Source organism: Coenobita brevimanus, chromosome 112 (assembly GCF_032717465.1).
Source record: "Coenobita brevimanus isolate Jiangsu-jjx chromosome 112, ASM3271746v2, whole genome shotgun sequence".
Taxonomy (NCBI): Eukaryota; Metazoa; Arthropoda; class Malacostraca; order Decapoda; family Coenobitidae; genus Coenobita; species Coenobita brevimanus.
Window position 1 is genome coordinate 11,991,156 of NC_137065.1, and position 19,494 is coordinate 12,010,649.

Sequence of the window (19,494 nt, forward strand, 5' to 3'; positions counted from 1 at the left end):
ACCACCTTCCACTATGTGATTTGTTCAAGAACTGCAACCTAACAGGTAGGTTAGCTAGATGGTCCGTCATCATCCAGGACTTTAATCCCACTTTTCAGTATGTACCAGGCAAGTTGAATGTAGTCGCAGACACACTCTCACGTCACGTAGCAGCAGCTATAACATCACTGCAGCCCGAAGTAACTGAAAACACTACACTAACGTCAGAAGTTGTTTGAAACTTTCAGCGCCAGGATCCTGTATGGTCCACAGTCATTTATTTCCCAGAATCTGGCAATGCCTCGACCTTACCTACTCTGCCAGTATCACTAGATGAGTTCATGCTAGATGATGATCTCTTGTACAGGAAAACACTAATAACAGGCAAAGACATGCCCAATCTCGAAGTATGCCAACTTGTTGTCCCCACTGCCCTGATACCAAAGGTTCTTCACATTGTTCATAATACCCCTCAAGCTTCCAATCCAGGTAAAGACCGATGCTTGCGCCAAGCACGTCTCAAATACTATTGGCCAACCATGCTCCGCGATATCAATGCCCTTTGTGACTCTTGCCTCTCCTGCCACCGCCACAAAGGATCAACCGGCTTACCTGCACCTCTCTTACAATACCCAATCCCGTCACGACCATGGGAAACTGTCTCCATCTGTCTCTTAAAACTACCTCTCACGGAATCTGGTGCTGAGTACTTGTTCGTAGCGGTCGACCACTTCTCCCGCTACTGTGTCCTCGTACCCCTCTCCGACAAGACCGCGAAGAGTGTTGCACGTGCCTTTGTAGATCACATAATTTGCCCGTTCAGTACCCCTCATACCATTCTTACTGACAACGGTACAGAGTTCAACAATAGCCTTCTAGATGAGATCTGTTGCCGCTTTCATATCAGTAAGTGCAATGTCGTGCCTAACCATCTGGCTTCCAATGGCCTTGTAGAACGCCACAACCGGAAAATCTTCGAGTGCCTTAGACATCTAGGCTCCCATAGTTCGTCCTGGGATGACTGGATTCCCCAAGTGGCATCCTCAATCAATAGCTCCATCAATGCATCCATTGCTGAATCTTCCTTCTTCGTCCTCTTTGGTTTTGACAAGGACCTCCCATACTCTCTCTTATCCTCAAAGCCAGAACCCATCTACAACATGGATGATTATGTTAAACAAAAAGTGGCCAACTTCCAGACAATCCACCAGTATGTCCAATCCACTTTGGCTTCCTCTCAGAAGGACATGCTGCAGCGCCAACATAAATCCGCCTCTCCTATCACTATCAATGTAGGCGATCTTGTCTTTGCTCATTCCCATACGCGTTCCTCTAAGTTGGATGACAAATTTACAGGGCCCCACCGCGTCCTCACTCAACAAGGCAACAAATTTCACCTCCAGGACCTGTCCACTAAGGACAACAGATGGGTCCACGTTGATGACTTAAAGCGAGCACCCCGTGGCCTCGTGTTGGAAGAGTCACTTACACAACCTCCTGACCCCCCTTCCCCTCCACACATCCCTCCATCTACTTTGTCTCCACCTGTCCCTCAGTCTCCTTCATCTCCACCTCCACCTGCTCATTCATCAACCAATCAATATCGGTCCAAACTGCACTCTGCCCATCAACCTCTTCAAGACCTCCCCCATTAACTCTACCCTGATTTTCTAGGTACGATGTTAGCGATCTCCCTGCTGGCAGTGCTGACCCTCCTGGGGTCTGGGTCAGGTCAGGACGATGGTGGAGTACGTCCCGGGGCCTTGGTCGGCTCAGGAGGCGAGGTAATGCTTATCGAAGAACTAGTCTCCTTGCACTATGATCTTGCGCCCCTGGCTGACGTAGCCATTGCCCTACCTGCCTACGCGCACCAGCTCCAAGGAATCGAGACCCATCTCACGGCCATCATGGGGACACACATCCCAAATGAGTATCTCTATAACCTTTTCCTACCACTCTCCTGGCAATTGCAATACATAAGTAACAGATTCACTGAGCTCAATGACACATTTTCCATTCAGACACCCGTTGGTTGTTCTCGTGTGAAACGAGGTCTCTTCGACTTCGGCGGTGAGATTCTGAGTGGCTTGTTTGGCGTTGCTACAGCCCGTGACATTTCTGGCTTCAAATCTGATCTCACTCATTTTACTTCAGCTCTAAACTCCCAACGCCGAGTCATTAAAATCCAAAACACTATGTTACAGAAGCTCACGACCCACCTAAATGAAGTCACGTCCACTCTAAACAACTTCACCGATATCTTACAACGGCACCCTTAAGATCTCAACGTTATCTCCCAGTTCTTCTACCTCAAACTCAACATGGATAATCTCCAACTGGCCATCGACTCTCTCCTGTCTCAAGTCTCTACCTTGGTTTGTATCCTGGTCGATGCTATAAATGGATGTGTCACTGCCGACTTAGTACCTGTCTCAGCTCTCCGTTCTGTCCTGGAATGGGCTCACTCCACCTTCGGTCTATCCCCAGTCCTCCCCTACTCTTCCCTCAAATATTATTATCCTGTTCTCGAAGCCACTCTTCTCCCCACATACGTCGTCGTCCATATTCCTCTCGATTCTGCCATAACCTTTACCCTTTTCCACATCATTCCCTTCCCTTTCCGCCTCAACAACTCCTTGTTACAAGTATCTGTTCCTTCAGAATATTTCCTCCTCTGCCATGATCATCTTTCAGTTGCCTTCCTTTCTTCCACAGACCTCCAGAAATGTTCCTCCCTTACTCCGACCTCTCGTCTCTGTGCTGCACACCTTTTTGCTATCTTCCCTAGCAGTGCTACACCCTGTGAGTCTGCTTTAGTTCGCAACCATTCCATCTACTCGGCCTGTTCTTTTGTACCAGCTCCTGAACTCCCGGTCCATCATGCTCACCTCAACCGTGTCCAGTACTTCTTCTTTGCTGTTCCCATCTCTGTCACGATCATGTGTCCTGGTTCTTCGGTTCGCTCCGTCCCTGCTAGTGGTCTCTACAAAGCACCAGACTATTGTACCATCAAATCAGAGTCCGTCATCACTTACGCCACTCACTATCACCAAGCTGTCCGTCAACACTCCTATGACATCTTTCAACCGATCGACATGCCTTCCACCCTACCATCTGCCAACATTACCATCACCTCCCCGACCTTGCGCATGCTAACATTCCTCAATGACAGTGACTTCATTATGGATCAATTTTCTCTGGCCTTCAGCCATTCCTGGGTTCATGCAACAGTTGTGTTTCCCCCTGTGGTTATCGCTTTCATAGGTTTTCTACTCATCATATGTGCAGTGCATTGTTGTGTCAGTAAAATGGAACGCCGACTCCAGGAAATCAGAGTCGCTACAGGCCTAGTACGCCCTCCACACGACGTAGAAACTCCCCGTACTTAGTGCCCTCACATTCAGTGACTACCAATGCCATCTGACAATTAACCAAACTGTGAACAGAACTCTGCCTACTAGAAAATGATGGTATTTCTTTAATGCATTACTGAGTGACAGTGTATCCTACAGAAAATACAAAAACAAAAACAAAAAATGAACGAAGACCAACAAGTGAACTCTCATATCTACTCCTTGTTTATCATGTATCAAACTATTATTGTATAATCCCCATTATATCTATGTATACCTTTGACCCTTCCTAGGCACATACCTATTAATCCTTGTATATCTTATTTGTATATATATCCTTCTAATTCCCTCCCCTCAACATGGCCATGTCTCCCCTACTGCCCCTGTATCATACTTATCCCTTGTACAAACCTCCCCGACCTTGCCTTAATACTCTAATCACACACCATATAACTCCTGGTGTCAGGAGACACCATCTCAGCTACCCGGGGGAGTAGTGTACCCCCTCCACAATATGTCTACCCCCGATGTATATATATTCCCCCCCAATGCATACATGCCCCCACTAAACTTGCTGACCTAGCACGCTTTCCCAGGGCCCCACGCCTGGGAAGACGGCGCCACAGTTCAGTTCAGAGCAGACATTCAAGACGGGCAGACTATTTTGTTATGAGCTCGTAATAAACTCTTTATCTAGCTGTTGGTATACGGAGTTTCTATCACCAAAGTATTGCAAGTTACATATATATATATATATATATATATATATATATATATATATATATATATATATATATATATATATATATATATATAGGTATGTATTTAGGTAAAAATGTGTGTGTGTGTGTGTGCATGTGTGTGTGTAAGAGAAAGAAGAAATTGGAGGAACAGTGTACAGAGAGACTGAGATAAGAGGAAGGAAAAAAGGTAAGAACAGAGTCTAGTACGCCAACTTTCAACAAATTTCTCTCTCTCTCTCTCTTCTCCTGACATTCAGTGAAGCATATATATCAACGTAGTGGATTTTTTTTTTTTTTTACATTACACAGGACGCGAGAATCTGGGGGAGTTTTTCCAAGTGACTCAGGGGATTGCGTAGCACGTATTCCTTGATGATTTATTCTGAATGTTCTATCCTAATATTCTCTTGTGATTTGCTGATGAGAATTATGTCAATATTATTACTGTTATGATGATGTTAATGGTGGTGGTGGTGGTGGCAACGATGATAATCACAATGTTAAAGACAATGGTAATGGTGGAGGTGGTGGTGGTGATAATGGTGATGAAATAACATACGGTACAGACAGAATAAGACACTGCTACTATTCTTCATCCTCTCCACAGCACTTATTCGTGATGAGCATGAGGGATACAACGATCCTGACAAAAAAATCTGCGACTACTCCTTGGATTTGAACCCTGGCGGATTTTGACAAAGGTAGTTGCCATCGATCCTTGATTTCTGTCTATAGACAGACGCCATAATGCCGTAAGTGGTGGCCGTTTGTCTTTGAGTTAGTTGTTTTACGGGAAGGGTCACTAACCCTCCGCCAACCCATCTGCTGACGCATGGGGAGCACGTGTGGGTTGGTTATATGGTTACCACCCAGCGTTGTAAATGATGTTCTGGCTTATATGAAACCGTTAGGCTTGTCACTCAATGTTAAGCCACTTGAAGAGGAAAGAAGAAGAATTAAATGCGACAGGAGAGGTGGGAGAAATAGGAAGAGAAGGGGGTAAACAAGGAAAAAGAGTGATAATGGTGAAGGAGGAAGTAGGCAGCACTACATCAAGTGAGTGGATGATGGTCGCCACCACACACCGATATATTATTTTCGGGATTTAATGTCTTCAAACCGGTGATGTGTTTTTCTTGTTTTCCTATTTTTATTTTCACATTTTTTTTTCGGGTTAGGTGAGATGTCTGGCTGTGCGGGCATTAATGAAGGCAACATCTATCCTTCCATTTTATTGTCTTCTGAGTTGAATAAATCTGTCTGGAGTTGGAAAGGATAAAATAGAAGAAAATCGATGAAAATGGGGTAAAAATAACAAAATAGAATAGAAACAGAACAAAAATAGAATAATTAAAAATAATATCACAGAATAAAAGTAGAAAATAAATTAAAATATAATAGAGAAAAATAGACTATTAATAGATGAGACTAAAACAGAATGGAAATAAATATGAACAGGATTAAATTGAATTAAATAAGTCGTAAATAGAATGAAAGCACAATACAATAGAGGAAATGGAATAAAACAATAAAATACAACAAATATCACAAAACGAAGAAGATAGAAAGAAAAAATTACACTGATAAAAAATAGAATAAAATATAATTAAAAGAACTTAAAGTACACTAAGAAGAACAATAGAATTAACCAGAAAAAAATAAAATAAAATAAAAATTGAACCAATAATAATTTAAAAGAATTGGAAGACTAAGCTGAAAACAGAAAATAGAAGGGGTAGAATAATATGAAAAATACAACAGAATAAAGTAGAATAAAGTAAAGTAGAATGAAACAGAGTAAAAAAAATATAATAAAACCCACAATACATGATGGTAATGACGGGGTTAATTAGCCTAATCCCAAACACATTGACTCAATTATCGTGGTATAAACATTACGTCAAAAAACAAGAAAAATCTGTCAAAGAGAATCGTAAGTCCTTCCCCAGAGCGAATACATAGGTTATGTTCCAGAGAGAGAGAGAGAGAGAGAGAGAGAGAGAATGTAATTATAAAATGTTAAGCATTAACATGGCTTTACGATAACAGATTTCATTATCGTTGTCATCATAACCATCATTTTGGTAATTATTTCCTCGTTAGCATCATCGTAACATCGTTAGCATCGTTACCATCACCTTCCTTATTCATACCAGCAGTATCTTCATCATCATCATCATCACCATTATCTTCATCATCTTTATCAGTGTAATTATTAGACGTCAGTCTTCAGTATGTCGTCATTACTCCTTTATCATCATCATCACCATCATCATCGTCATCCTATTTACCATTCTAAACAGTTTAACGATGCATTTTATATTTTTAAAGAAACAAAATTCTCTCTCTCTCTCTCTCTCTCTCTCTCTCTCTCTCTCTCTTCATCTACTCTCTGTCTACATTCCCACCCACTGTACAGTACCTACTTGTCAATTAATCAATCAAGTCTATCTCTGTATCTATCCAACATCTGCTCCTCTGTCTCCGTCTCTGTCTCTGTCTCTGTCTCTGTCTCTGTCTCTCTCTCTCTCTCTCTCTCACACACACACACACACACACACACACACACACACACACACACACATTACCAAAGCTACCCACCCAACTCACTCTTCCTCATTCGTCCAACAAGCAGCTAATTTCATACGTAATTCACAGGACCAAAGTTTCGTTAAGTGGAGGTCTGCCACAAATTCTGGCCTAAATTTCATGATTTTTGTCTTGATTTTTTTTTTATGGACATTATTTTGTGTATGTAATTGAGATAGATAGATTAACAGACAGATACACGCTTAAACGAACAGACGGACAGACAGACAAAGACAGACAAAGATCTAGAGAGAGAGAGAGAGAAGGGGGGGGGGAGATACAAAGGAGTACAAAGGAACGGAAACAGCAAAAGACCTAATTGTCCTGTCGAGGCTGCTTGTTACAGGGAAGACTATCACTATGATATCTATTTCTAGAAGTTGAAGGTAAGGATTGTAAACCAAGAAGGCTCCTCCTCACACACCAAACCCTCCAGTCGAAGCTGGCAGGAAAAAAGTGAGAAGGACCACCACGCAACAAGTAAAAGCTGACATGGAATTTTCATTGGAAAGACTGAAATGTGGTAAACTATATTCTCTCCTACTATGTCAGTACAGTACAAGTGTCAGTAAGTTACAGTTATCATAAATTATATAGTATATCCCTGCTGTAGTTGCATCACGATCTGAAATAGAGAAAAAACAGCTTACATTATTATTTAGTCATGAAGGTGTTTAGCTGAAGATTTGAAGCGAGATACTTATTCAAGCTATTTTTTAATGTCACCACTGTACTGCAATCAACGACATCGCTGGGCTGTGTATTCCAAATGTTAACAACCCTATTAAAGAAAAGATGCTTGGCCTCATTAGACTGGAAATGCTTTCCAATAATCTTATACCCATTACCTCTAGCATGGCTCGAACAGTGGAAATGAGTTACTTGAGAGGAGCATGTGGAGTGACGTGGAGGGACAGGTTGACGAATGAAGAAGTGAAGGAACGCTGTGGGGTGGATATGGATGTGGTTGAGAAGATTAGGAGAAATACACTGAGGTGGTTTGGACATGTGAAGAGAATGGAGAATGAAAGACTGACTAAAAGGGTGTATGTAGGTGAGGTGGAGGGAGGGAGAGGGAGAGGTAGACCGAGGATGAGGTGGAGGGATGGAGTTGAGAGGTATATGAGGGAGGGGGGGGTGAGTTGGGGGGAGGGTAGTCAAATGGTGGGTGACAGAGCGACTTGGAGGCGTTTTGTCTGCGGCCACCCTTTGCGGGATTAGGGCGTCGGGCTATAGATAGATAGATAGATAGATGGTTCGAACAATCAAGTGCAAAGTACTTGTCAACATCCACATTATCAATTTCTTTAATGCTGTTGAATACTTGAATCAGATCCCCTCGTAGTCTGCACTTCGATAGGTAAAATAAGTTTAGCTCATTTTATCACTCATGTATGATTTGTTCCTCAGTCCGGGTATCATTTTTGTTACTCGTCACTGTACCCTCTATAATTCCTCTTTTTCGTTCCTCTAATACAGTGACCAGAACAGAACACAGTACTCTAGATGTGGATGCACTAAAGAACTGTATAGGGTAAGAATTATATTTTCAGATTTGAACGCAAATGATCTACCTATAAATCCAATTAGTTTGTTAGTTTTCTTTATAGCTTCTGTGCACTGTTTACGTGGCTTCAGATCATCTGTTACAAAGATTCCTAGATCATTTTCATGGTTTACATTCATGAGTTGGCAATGATTCATTCTATAACTAGATTTTTCATTTTTACTTCCAATATTTAGAATTTTGCATTTATCATTATTAAAATCCACTTGCCATTTTTCAGCCCAATTAAGCAATTTATCAAGATCCCTTTGAATTAATATTCTTTGTTCTGGGGTATCTGCTCTATTGCCGATCTTCGTATCATCAGCAAATTTTGATTTTTTACAAAACACTTTTTCATCAATGTTGTCTGTATAAATAAAAAAACAATACCGGACCGAAAACTGAGGCTTGTGGTACTCCACATATAACATTTTTCAAGTCTGATTCCATACCACTGACTGCAGGTCTTTGTTTACGATTCGTAAGCCAGCTTTCAATCCATCTTAATGCACTGCCACCGATACCATAGATGTGCAGTTTCTCAACGAGTCGAATATGTGGAATTTTATCAAATGCTTGTTTGAAATCAAGGTAAATGACATCGACTGATTTAGAGTTGTCATACAAGTTGATAATATCATTGAAAAAATCAGTTAGATTAATAAGACATGAACGCTATTTAGGAATGCATGCTTAGAGTCCTTGATGAGGTTGTTCTGTTCTATATGCTTGACCAGTTTATCTCTAATTATGGTTTTTAACAACCTGCAAACAACTGATGTGAAGCTTATTGGTAAGTGATTACTGGGTTAAGATTTGTCTGCCTTTTTGAATATTGGAGTTACGTCTACTAATTTCCATTCACTTGGTACAGTGCCGCTTCTGAGAGAGATATTGAATATATTGTATGTGCTAAGGGCTCACTATTTCGTCTTTTGCCTCCTTTAAGACTTTTGGAGATATTCTATCTGGCCCTGGCGTTTTATTTATCTTTAGTTTATTTAATGCAAGGACAACATCTTGCTCACTGATAATAATTTCTTTTAGTGTGTTGTCATCATCTACGCATGTGGAGGACAGTGTTTGGATCGAGCATGGACTTTCTGCTGTTAATACAGACGTAAAGAAAGTACTGAGAATTTTAGACATATCGGTTTCATCATTTGGATGCTAACCATCTGCTGATACTAGTGGTCTTATTGTTGGTGTTAATATGTTCTTATTTCTGATATAACTGAAAAATTCTTTGGGGTTTGATTTACTGGTGTTTGCAATATGTGCTTCTTACTTTGCTTTATAAACTTTTTAGCATTTCGACATAAGTTATAGTAAATATCTTTATCCTCCTCATTATTAGTGGCTCTGTTTTTCTGATAAGGAAGTTTCTTTTCTGAAAGACGTCTCGTAATATCACTGTTCCACCATTTTGGCTCATTACTTTTGCAGGTCTTCTATTACGCATCTGTTCACATTCTTTAATCCCCTTATTAAGGATTTCTGTGAAATCTGTCCATCATAAATGTAAATTTGTACTTTTAATAATCGGTTCCCATTCTTTGCTAGGTAAAGTCGTGAAAATCGGCTTTCTTGTAGTCTGGGATTTTTTCATAACTACAGTTTTGGTTGCTGTTAAAGAAACTGAGGTTCAATGTGACTATGCGATGATCAGTAGTACTGTAATGAATTCTTCCCCTACTTGAAAATTATGAACTAAGTTTTCTGACTTCGCCAGTATTCTTCCCCTACTTGAAAATTATGAATTAAGTTTTCTGACTTCGCCAGTATAAGATTTAGAATCTTTTCTCCACATGAAGGTTGCTCCACAAACTGATATAATAAGCTTTCAAGTAAGTTAGTATACAAGCCTAACCTTGCGTGCAGAGATAAGGATCCAGTCCATCTTGTTACTGGTAAATTGAAATCTCCAGCAATTACTGTATTCTTGGTGCAACAGACTTCCACTATTTGTGTATTTATTGTCAAAATTGCAAGACTAGACTGGTGGACGATAAATGAATCCAAATGTCATCTTTCTGTGTGATTAATTTCTGAGCTGAACATAAGTTATATCAGTATTGTTAATCGATGGTTTAGGAACTACAACTGGATGAAGGTTACTTATAATATTTGGCAATATGCCATCTCCTGTCTCCCATTCCTCTCATTACTGAAACTACTGTAACCAGGAACGTGATACTCGTACTAGAACAAGTGGGTTATTGGAGGAACCACTAGTTATAACATAAGGGGCCTCACTGACATCATTAACACCTGCACCTGGAATTCAGAAACGTTTTCTGTTAGTAGGGGCCCTGCCACAAAACTCCATCAATTTGACTTGGATGATGGAGTCCCTTACCAACCGAACTTCTCAGGGCTCCTTTTCTACTTCAGCAAGGATCTGAAACGTGTTGTAGGTAGTTAACAGGATGGCGTTTCACTTCTTCACTGCCCTTGCTCTATTTCGAACTGGTACAAAGTCCTGAGCAGTAATGTTGTTAGACATTGGAGGTGGGTCAGTAGGAATGCTCACGAGGTTCCTACTGGATGATGGAACAGGAACTGAATCCCTTTGTTGACCCTCCCTGGCTCCTTCTGTACTGCAATTGATGTTGTTTGCAGCTAATTCCTCCAGCACATCAATCATGCAGGTCAGAATTTAATCTGTGCGATTATTTGCCTCCATCAGCTTCTCATCCATACACTGTCGGACTTTGCACATGGTGCAAACCTGGGAAGGGCCACTGGAAAAAGAACTAGTGAATTGTAGTGAGCTCCTGAACACGCCCTTCCTCCCCACCCCCACCCTCTCTCTCTCTCTCTCTCTCTCTCTCTCTCTCTCTCTCTCTCTCTCTCTCACACACACACACACACACACACACACACACACACACACACACACACACCTATAATACCGGTTCATCACTTTGTCTTGTGCATAGCACCTGTAGTTAGGATAAATTATTTCTGTAAATGTTGTTCAGATTATTTCTGAAGTAAATGATTTAACAACTGGTAATGCGGTATTAATATAGAAATATGGAAGTCTCTGCTAAAGTGTTTGTTGTTACAAAAGTTTGATAATAATAATGATGATGATAGTAAAAATAATAATAATAATAATAATAATAATAATAATAAGAAGAAGAAGAAGAAGAAGAAGAAAGAGGAGAAGGAAAATAATAACAACAAAAATAAAAACAGTAATAGTAGTAGTAGCAGTAGTAGTAGTAAAAATGATACTGATACTACTACTACTACTACTACTACTACTATTATTATTATTATTATTATTATTATTATTATTATTATCATCGATGTTATACTGCTACAACTACTACTACCAATACTACTACTAGTTCTACCACTACTACTACTAATAATAATAATAATAATAATGATAATAATATTGTACTGGTCACCACACAAAGACATTTAACATTTTATCTACCTTTTTAAGTTGAATCAAACAGGGAAGCATAAATACAGTTTGTTAATAAGCTGAATATAAAAGTGGTTGTTGCTATGAAAACCACGCATTCCGACCAGAAAATTAAAATAAATGTTCCAAAAAAGGACTGTCTGAGGGTGTATCAGTGCTCACATTAACATACGGGTGTGATGCTGTGGTATGGAATATGTACGAGAAGCCATATGTAGTGGAAATGTTACTACTGAATATGGTAGCAGGGTGTTTGTGTGGATGGTCTGGTCGCACAGAGAACAGACATGAATTGGCAGATGAAAGAGGTATTTATGAAAAAATTTTGGAGTTAGATGGAGAATTGCAAATCGAAGAAGATGGCTGTATACAATAAATCCATAAATGTAAAAGCTGCATAGAAATGTTGATGGAACAAAAGAAGTCACCTCTTTAGTCCAGTGACCATTTTTGTGTTGTGTTATTGCGACGACGAGACGATTTCATTCAACTATGTAGATATTTATTAATGAAGGAGATATATTAAAAGCGGTTGATGGTAGTAATAAGAAAATTACAGACAGATACTGTAGATAGATTGATGGATATATATATCTATCTATCTACCTATCTATCTATCTATCTATCTATATATATATATATATATATATACATCTATATATATATATATATATATATATATGTATATTGTTACGGAACAGCGAAAGATGATTTACACTTTAAGTGAGAATACTAAAAATCACTACTGTCCCGTAAAGTTCCAGGTTCAAAACAAAAGAGTTAGGTAAAATTACAAGTTAAAGTTTAATGCTCAAACTAACAACAAAACATTCAGGACTCATAAGGATAATGTAATGGCAAAAACAACAGGTTAAATATATGGTTAACTGCAATAGCCTCTATTAACACGAAATTAGCAAGAGTAAATTTACCTAAGTCAGCCCTGATAAAATGAAAATACACTGGGTAATCCTCAGTTAATGCAAGATAAATTATTACAGATACAAAATATTATTAAAACTGGCTGACAAAATGAATCCTACATAAATTACAAAAAAAACTCACTAGGCCTACAAATCAACTTATGCTATACAGTACAAGAACAAAATGCAGTAACATTTATACTCAAATTACACAGCTGCTAGATGGTTGGAGACTTCCTGAGCACTGGCAATAATAACCGTACAGGGGAGGACAGAGATGTGAACAAAATGAGGAGTAGATCTAAGTGGCAATTAATGTAGAGTCTGAGTTCATTATATAGGGGCCGGCAGAGCTTGATACAACTTGTAAGAAGGACGCGCAAATGAAGCCATGGGGACAAAGAGTTGACAATCCCGCTCTGAACAACAGAAAGGACGACTTACTCTACTATAACAGTAGAAGGGGGACTGAGGCAGAACACGCTCGTGATCAAACATGCAGCATACTGTGCGTTAAAATTACACAAAGGATGATGAAATCATAGGATATGTAACACCTCCCCACAAAGAAAAAGAAATTTACAAAGGAAATTTCTTATTACTCTAAAACAATCTGTCTAAAGTCTAGATAAGCAATCTGCAATAACATTTTCTTTCCCCTTGACATGCTGTATGTCTAATGAATACTCCTGAAGAAGCAGACTCCATCTTGTCAATATCTGATTTTGATCTTTAAACTTACTAAGGAATTTCAGTGGGTTATAATCGGTATAAATGACTATGGGGTCAAAACCAGAACACAAATAAAATGAAAAATGCTGTAAACCCAAAATCAAGGCCAAAAGCTCTTTCTCAATAGTTGAGCAGTTCTTTGGAGGTGGAGTGAACTTCTTACTGTAGTAAGATACAGGGTGTTCAATACCCTGATCATCCTCTTGCAACAAAACAGCCCCAGCTCCTGTATCACTTGCGTCAACAGCCATCTGAAAAGGCTTAGCAAAATTTGGAGTAGCGAGCACTGGCTGACTTAATAGGATAGCTTTAAGTTTGTTGAAAGAGGATTCACAGTTATCGGTCCAGACAAATTTAACTCCCTTTTTCAGTAGGTCTGTAAGTGGTGATACAAGAATTGAAAAGTTAAGAACAAATCTCCTGTAATAACCTACCATTCCCAAAAATCTTTGTAGCTCTTTCCTACTTTTAGGTCTGGGAAAATCACTTATAACCTGAATCTTAACTCCTGGTGGTGCAACATGTCCATCACCAATTACGTACCCAAGGTACTGAACTTTAGCTTGACCAAACTCACACTTTGATAAATTAGCTACAAGATTAGCATGAACCAAACGCTCAAGAAATTTACTGACATGGCATAGGTGATCTTTCCAGTTGTCACTGAAGATTAATACATCATCAATATAAACAACACACCCTGCCAAACCCTCTGTTACAACATTCATGAGCTTCTGAAATGTGGCTGGTGCATTCTTCATACCATATGGCATTACCGAACATGCAAAAGTCTTTCCTAGTGTTACAAAACATGAGATCTCCCTAGCACGTTCAGTCATAGGTACTTGCCAGTATCCCTTTAACACATCAAACTTACTTATGTACCTAGCCTTTCCGATCTTGTCTATGCAATATTCCACGCGAGGGAGAGGGTAAGTGTCTGTTTTAGTTATCTGATTAACACGTCTGTAGTCAATGCAAAGCCGCTGTGACCCACCTGGCTTAGAGACTAGAGTGACAGGAGAACTCCACTCGCTCTGACAGGGCTCAATCATCTTGTGGTCCAACAGGTAGCCAAGCTCCTTCTGGATGAGAGGAACTTTCACTGGGTTCACACGGTAAGGAGGCAGTTTAATTGGCTTTGCGTCTCCAACATCGACATCATGCATCAACACAGTGGTTCTTCCTGGAGTGGCACGGAACACTTGCGGGTACTCCTGCAGTAATGCCGAAAACTTCTGCCTTTCCTCGGGAGGTAGATGAGAAAGCTTAGTCTGGAGATCATTCATGATATCAGGATTCTTCCCCAAACTATCACTCAGGCTCATACTGCATGGGAGAGCTTCACTTGCAGACTCGGGTGGAACAGCTACAGTTCAGACTGGACTATTTTCTTCCCGCCTGTGATATAACTTTAGCATGTTGATGTGACATAGTTGCTTGTTCTTTCTATGATCTGATGTGGTGATGACATAGTTGACATCACTGAGTTTCTTCTCCACGAAATAAGGACCACTAAACTTGGCTTGAAGAGGTTGCCCATGCACCAGTAGCAGAATCAAAACCTGATCTCCTGGCTGAAAGTGGCGTAACCTGGACTTCTTATCATACCAAGTCTTCATCTTCTCCTGAGCAGCTCCTAAATTCTCTCTCGCCAGTTGTAAAGCAGTGGACAGCCGTTCTTTGAACTTCATCACATACTCCAGCAGGTTGAAGTCATCTTCCTCCGACAGCCAGCATTCCTTAAGTAGCTTAAGGGGTCCTCTTACTTCATGGCCAAACAGTAGTTCAAAAGGTGAGAAGCCCAGTGATTCATTTGGAGATTCTCTTGCGGCAATTACAACAAATGGAAGACCTTTATCCCAGTCTTTCTGATGTTCCAAACAGTATTTCTTGAGCATCGATTTGAGTGTTTGATGATATCTCTCCAACGCTCCTTGAGTCTGGGGATGGTAAGCTGAAGACGTGATCTGGGTGATGCCCAACTCGTTCAGAGACTGCTTGAAAACGTTTGACATGAAATTACTTCCTCGGTCTGACTGTACCTCCTTGGGCAGACCAAACTTTGTGAAGAACCCTAGCATTTCCTTAACCACGTTCTTTGCTGAGATATTTCTAAGTGGAATGGCTTCAGGATAACGAGTAGCCATATCAATCAGGGTCAACACATAAGAAAATCCTGAAGAAGTCTTAGGAAGAGGGCCCACAATATCCACCAACACACGGGTGAAAGGCGCCTCAAAAGGAGGAATGGGAACTTGAGGTGCAACCTCTTCGGTCTGATTACACTTCCCCACAACTTGACAGGTGTGACAAGACTTACAATACCAGGAAACATCCCTGAAGATACCTGGCCAGTAGAAGTGTTTCAAAATGTGTGCCACAGTCTTCCTCACTCCAAGGTGTCCTGCCAAACTGGAATCATGAGCCACTCTAATGATATCCTGCCTACAAACACGATGTACAACTTGATGTACAACCTCCCATTCACAGTCGGCTGATGCTGTTGGGGGTCTCCACTTCCTCATAAGTACTCCTGACTTTACATAATAACAAGTAGAAGTACCGGCTGACTCTTCTTCACTGTAAGCAGAGTTAGCTAGACCTTTCAACTCAGGGTCAACAACCTGCAACTCAACCAGCTCTTCACGAGACAAATTATCAACACTACGGGGTACTGCCTCATCTGGTGAGTGGTCCAAATTAGCAAGAAAAGTGTCAGCTAGGATAACATCATCATCATCATTATCCTCTAAATCACCAGTAACTTTAGACTTAGCCCTAGTGACAGCACATGCAGGGAACACATCAGGGACATCACAATCCTGGGTCGCAGCCACTGGCTCACTAGACAACTGAGGAGCTGGACACACTTGACTTCCACCAATATCATTTCCAAGTAAGAAAGTTACAACTGACATTGGGAGTGTCTCAACCAACCCAACCATAAAGGAACCATTAACAAAACCAGACTCTAAATTCACTCTGCACAGAGGGACAGAGAAGTAATTATTCCCTACACCTTGTAAGATTACAGTTTCATCAGAGGAATTAACATTAGAGCCTAGAACACTGGTCAGCATAAGGGATTGGCAAGCACCTGTGTCACGATATATTTTAACTGATTTCCTGTCATTACTGTCCAGAGGACTGACAAAACCATCAGACAGGAAATTAGCACATGAACTCTTGAGAGTGTCACCCACGTTACTGCTCAAAAGAGGAGCTCTATCATGAGAATTTAAGTTACCCCTCAAAGCAGGTTCAGTTAACTCAGTTAAAGAATTCTGGGAACTCTCAAGGGTGGACACTAGACCAATTGACTGAACATTTAAAGACTCCTTTTTGTTCACATCACACTGTCTCCTGAAACATTTCTCCGTAGTATGACCAAGCTTACTACAATAAGTACATTTACTTTTCTGAAATCTAGAGGTGAAGCTGGTATTTACTTCCTGAGAAACATCATCTTTATTCTCTTTCCTGTTACCTGTACTCTGAGTAGAGGCAACGTACTTACTCTCAGCTTTCCCTTTTCCTCTAGAATATCTCTTGTGAGTGAGAACATATTCATCAGCTAAAACTGCAGCATCAGACAAATTATCTATTCTTTTCTCATCGAGATATAGGCTTACATCTTTATTAATAAACCTCTTGAAGTCCTCCAGCAAAATCATCTACTTAAATTTACCAAAATCAGAATCCACATTCTTAGAATTTAACCACTGCTCTAACAGATCTTCTTTGATTTTTGCATACTCAACATGGGATTGCTTATCTTGCTGATAAGTTGTCCTAAATTTTACTCTATAGGCTTCAGGAACACACTCATAGGCCTTAAGAATCAAGCTCTTAACTACATCATAATTATCGGATTGATCCTGAGGCAAAGATGCATAAGTTACTTGAGCTTTACCGGTGAGAACAGTTTGAAGGAGTACTGGTCAATACTTTTTGGGCCAATTAAAACCTGTATCTACCCTCTCAAACAACTGAAAATACTTTGTTAAATCAGATTCATTAAAAGGAGGGACAAGTTTAACATTTTTAGCCACATCAAAATCATCAGAGCTAGATGATCCAGTTCCACCTTGATTCATGCGATACTCATGGTCTGCCTGAATCCTAGCAATTTCAACTTGTGCCTCAGCCTCCTTAGCACGAGACTCCGCCTCCTTAGCCTGAGCCTCCTGCAGGGCTAGCTGTACCTTAGCTAATTCAATCTGCGTTTGCTCATTTGGAGGAGTTACATTAAACAAGCTTTCATTAATCATGTCAACAATTTGATCTTTAGAATGATGAGAGCGAACAGCAATTCCCAATTGTTGAGCAACAAGCTTAAGTTCATTCTTTGTTCTGTTTTCTACATCCAACACTGTTTGCACATTTGACAAAAAATCTTTGGCTTCATCAAGTGTAGTAATAATAGACATCATGAAAAAAATCACAGTCACAAAATATCAAGCAATATCCTTATGATAATATCCTGAATATCCTGATAAGAGGTCGCCAAATTTATGTTACAGAACAGCGAAAGATGATGTACACTTTAAGTGAGAATACTAAAAATCTTTACTGTCCCGTAAAGTTCCAGGTTCAAAACAAAAGAGTTAGGTAAAATTACAAGTTAAAGTTTAATGCTCAAACTAACAACAAACATTCAGGACTCATAAGGATAATGTAATGGCAAAAACAACAGGTTAAATATATGGTTAAAATGCAATAGCCTCTATTAACACGAAATTAGCAAGAGTAAATTTACCTAAGTCAGCCCTGATAAAATGAAAATACACTGGGTAATGCTCAGTTAATGCAATATAAATTATTACAGATACAAAATATTATTAAAACTGGCTGACAAAATGAATCCTACATAAATTACAAAAAAACCTCACTAGGCCTACAAATCAACTTATGCTATACAGTACAAGAACAAAATGCAATAACACTTATACTCAAATTACAGAGCTGCTAGATGGTTGGAGACTTCCTGAGCACTGACAATAATAACCGTACAGGGGAGGACAGAGATGTGAACAAAATGTGGAGTAGATCTAAGTGGCAATTAATGTAGAGACTGAGCTCATTATATAGGGACCAGCAGAGCTTGATACAACTTGTAAGAAGGACGCGCAAATGAAGCCATGAGGACAAAGAGTTGACAATCCCGCTCTGAAAAACAGGAAGGACGACTTACTCTACTATAACGATAGAAGGGGGACTGAGGCAGAACATGCTCGTGATCAAACATGCAGCATACTGTGCGTTAAAAGTACACAAAGGATGATGAAATCATAGGCTATGTAACAATATATATATATATATATATATATATATATATATATATATATATATATATATATATATATATATATATATATATATATAATTGCCACTTAGATCTACTCCACATTTTGTTCACATCTCTGTCCTCCCCTGTACGGTTATTATTGTAGTGCTCAGGAAGTCTCCAACCATCTAGCAGCTGTGTAATTTGAGGATAACTGTTGTTGCATTTTTTCTTGTTCTGTGTAGCATAGGGTTAATTCTTAGGCCTAGTGAGGTTTTTTTTGTAATTATGTAGGATTCATTTTGTCAGCCAGTTTTAGTACTATTTTGTATCTGTAATAATTTATCTTGCATTAACTGAGCATTACCCAGTGTATTTTAATTTTATCAGGGCTGACTTAGGTAGGTTTACTCTTGCTAATTTCATGTTAATGGAGGCTGTTGCGGTTAACCATATATTTAGCCTGTTTTTTGCCATTACATTGTCCATATGAGTCCTGAATGTTTTGTTGTTAGTTTAAGCATTAAACTTTAACTTGTAATTTTACCTAACTCTTTGTTTTGAACCTGGAACTTTACGGGACAGTAGTGATTTTTAGTATTCTCACTTAAAGTGTACATTATCTTTCTCTCTTCCGTAACATAAATTTGGCGACCTCTCATCAGGATATTCAGGATATTATCATAAGGATATTGCTTGATATTTTGTGACTGTTACTTATTCATGATGTCTACTATTACTACACTTGATGAAGCCAAAGATTTTTTGTCAAATGTGCAAACAGTGTGTGATGTAGAGAACAGAACAAAGAATGAACTTAAGCTTGTTGCTCAACAATTGGGAATTACTGTTCGCTCTCATCATTCTAAAGATCAAATTGTTGACATGATTAAT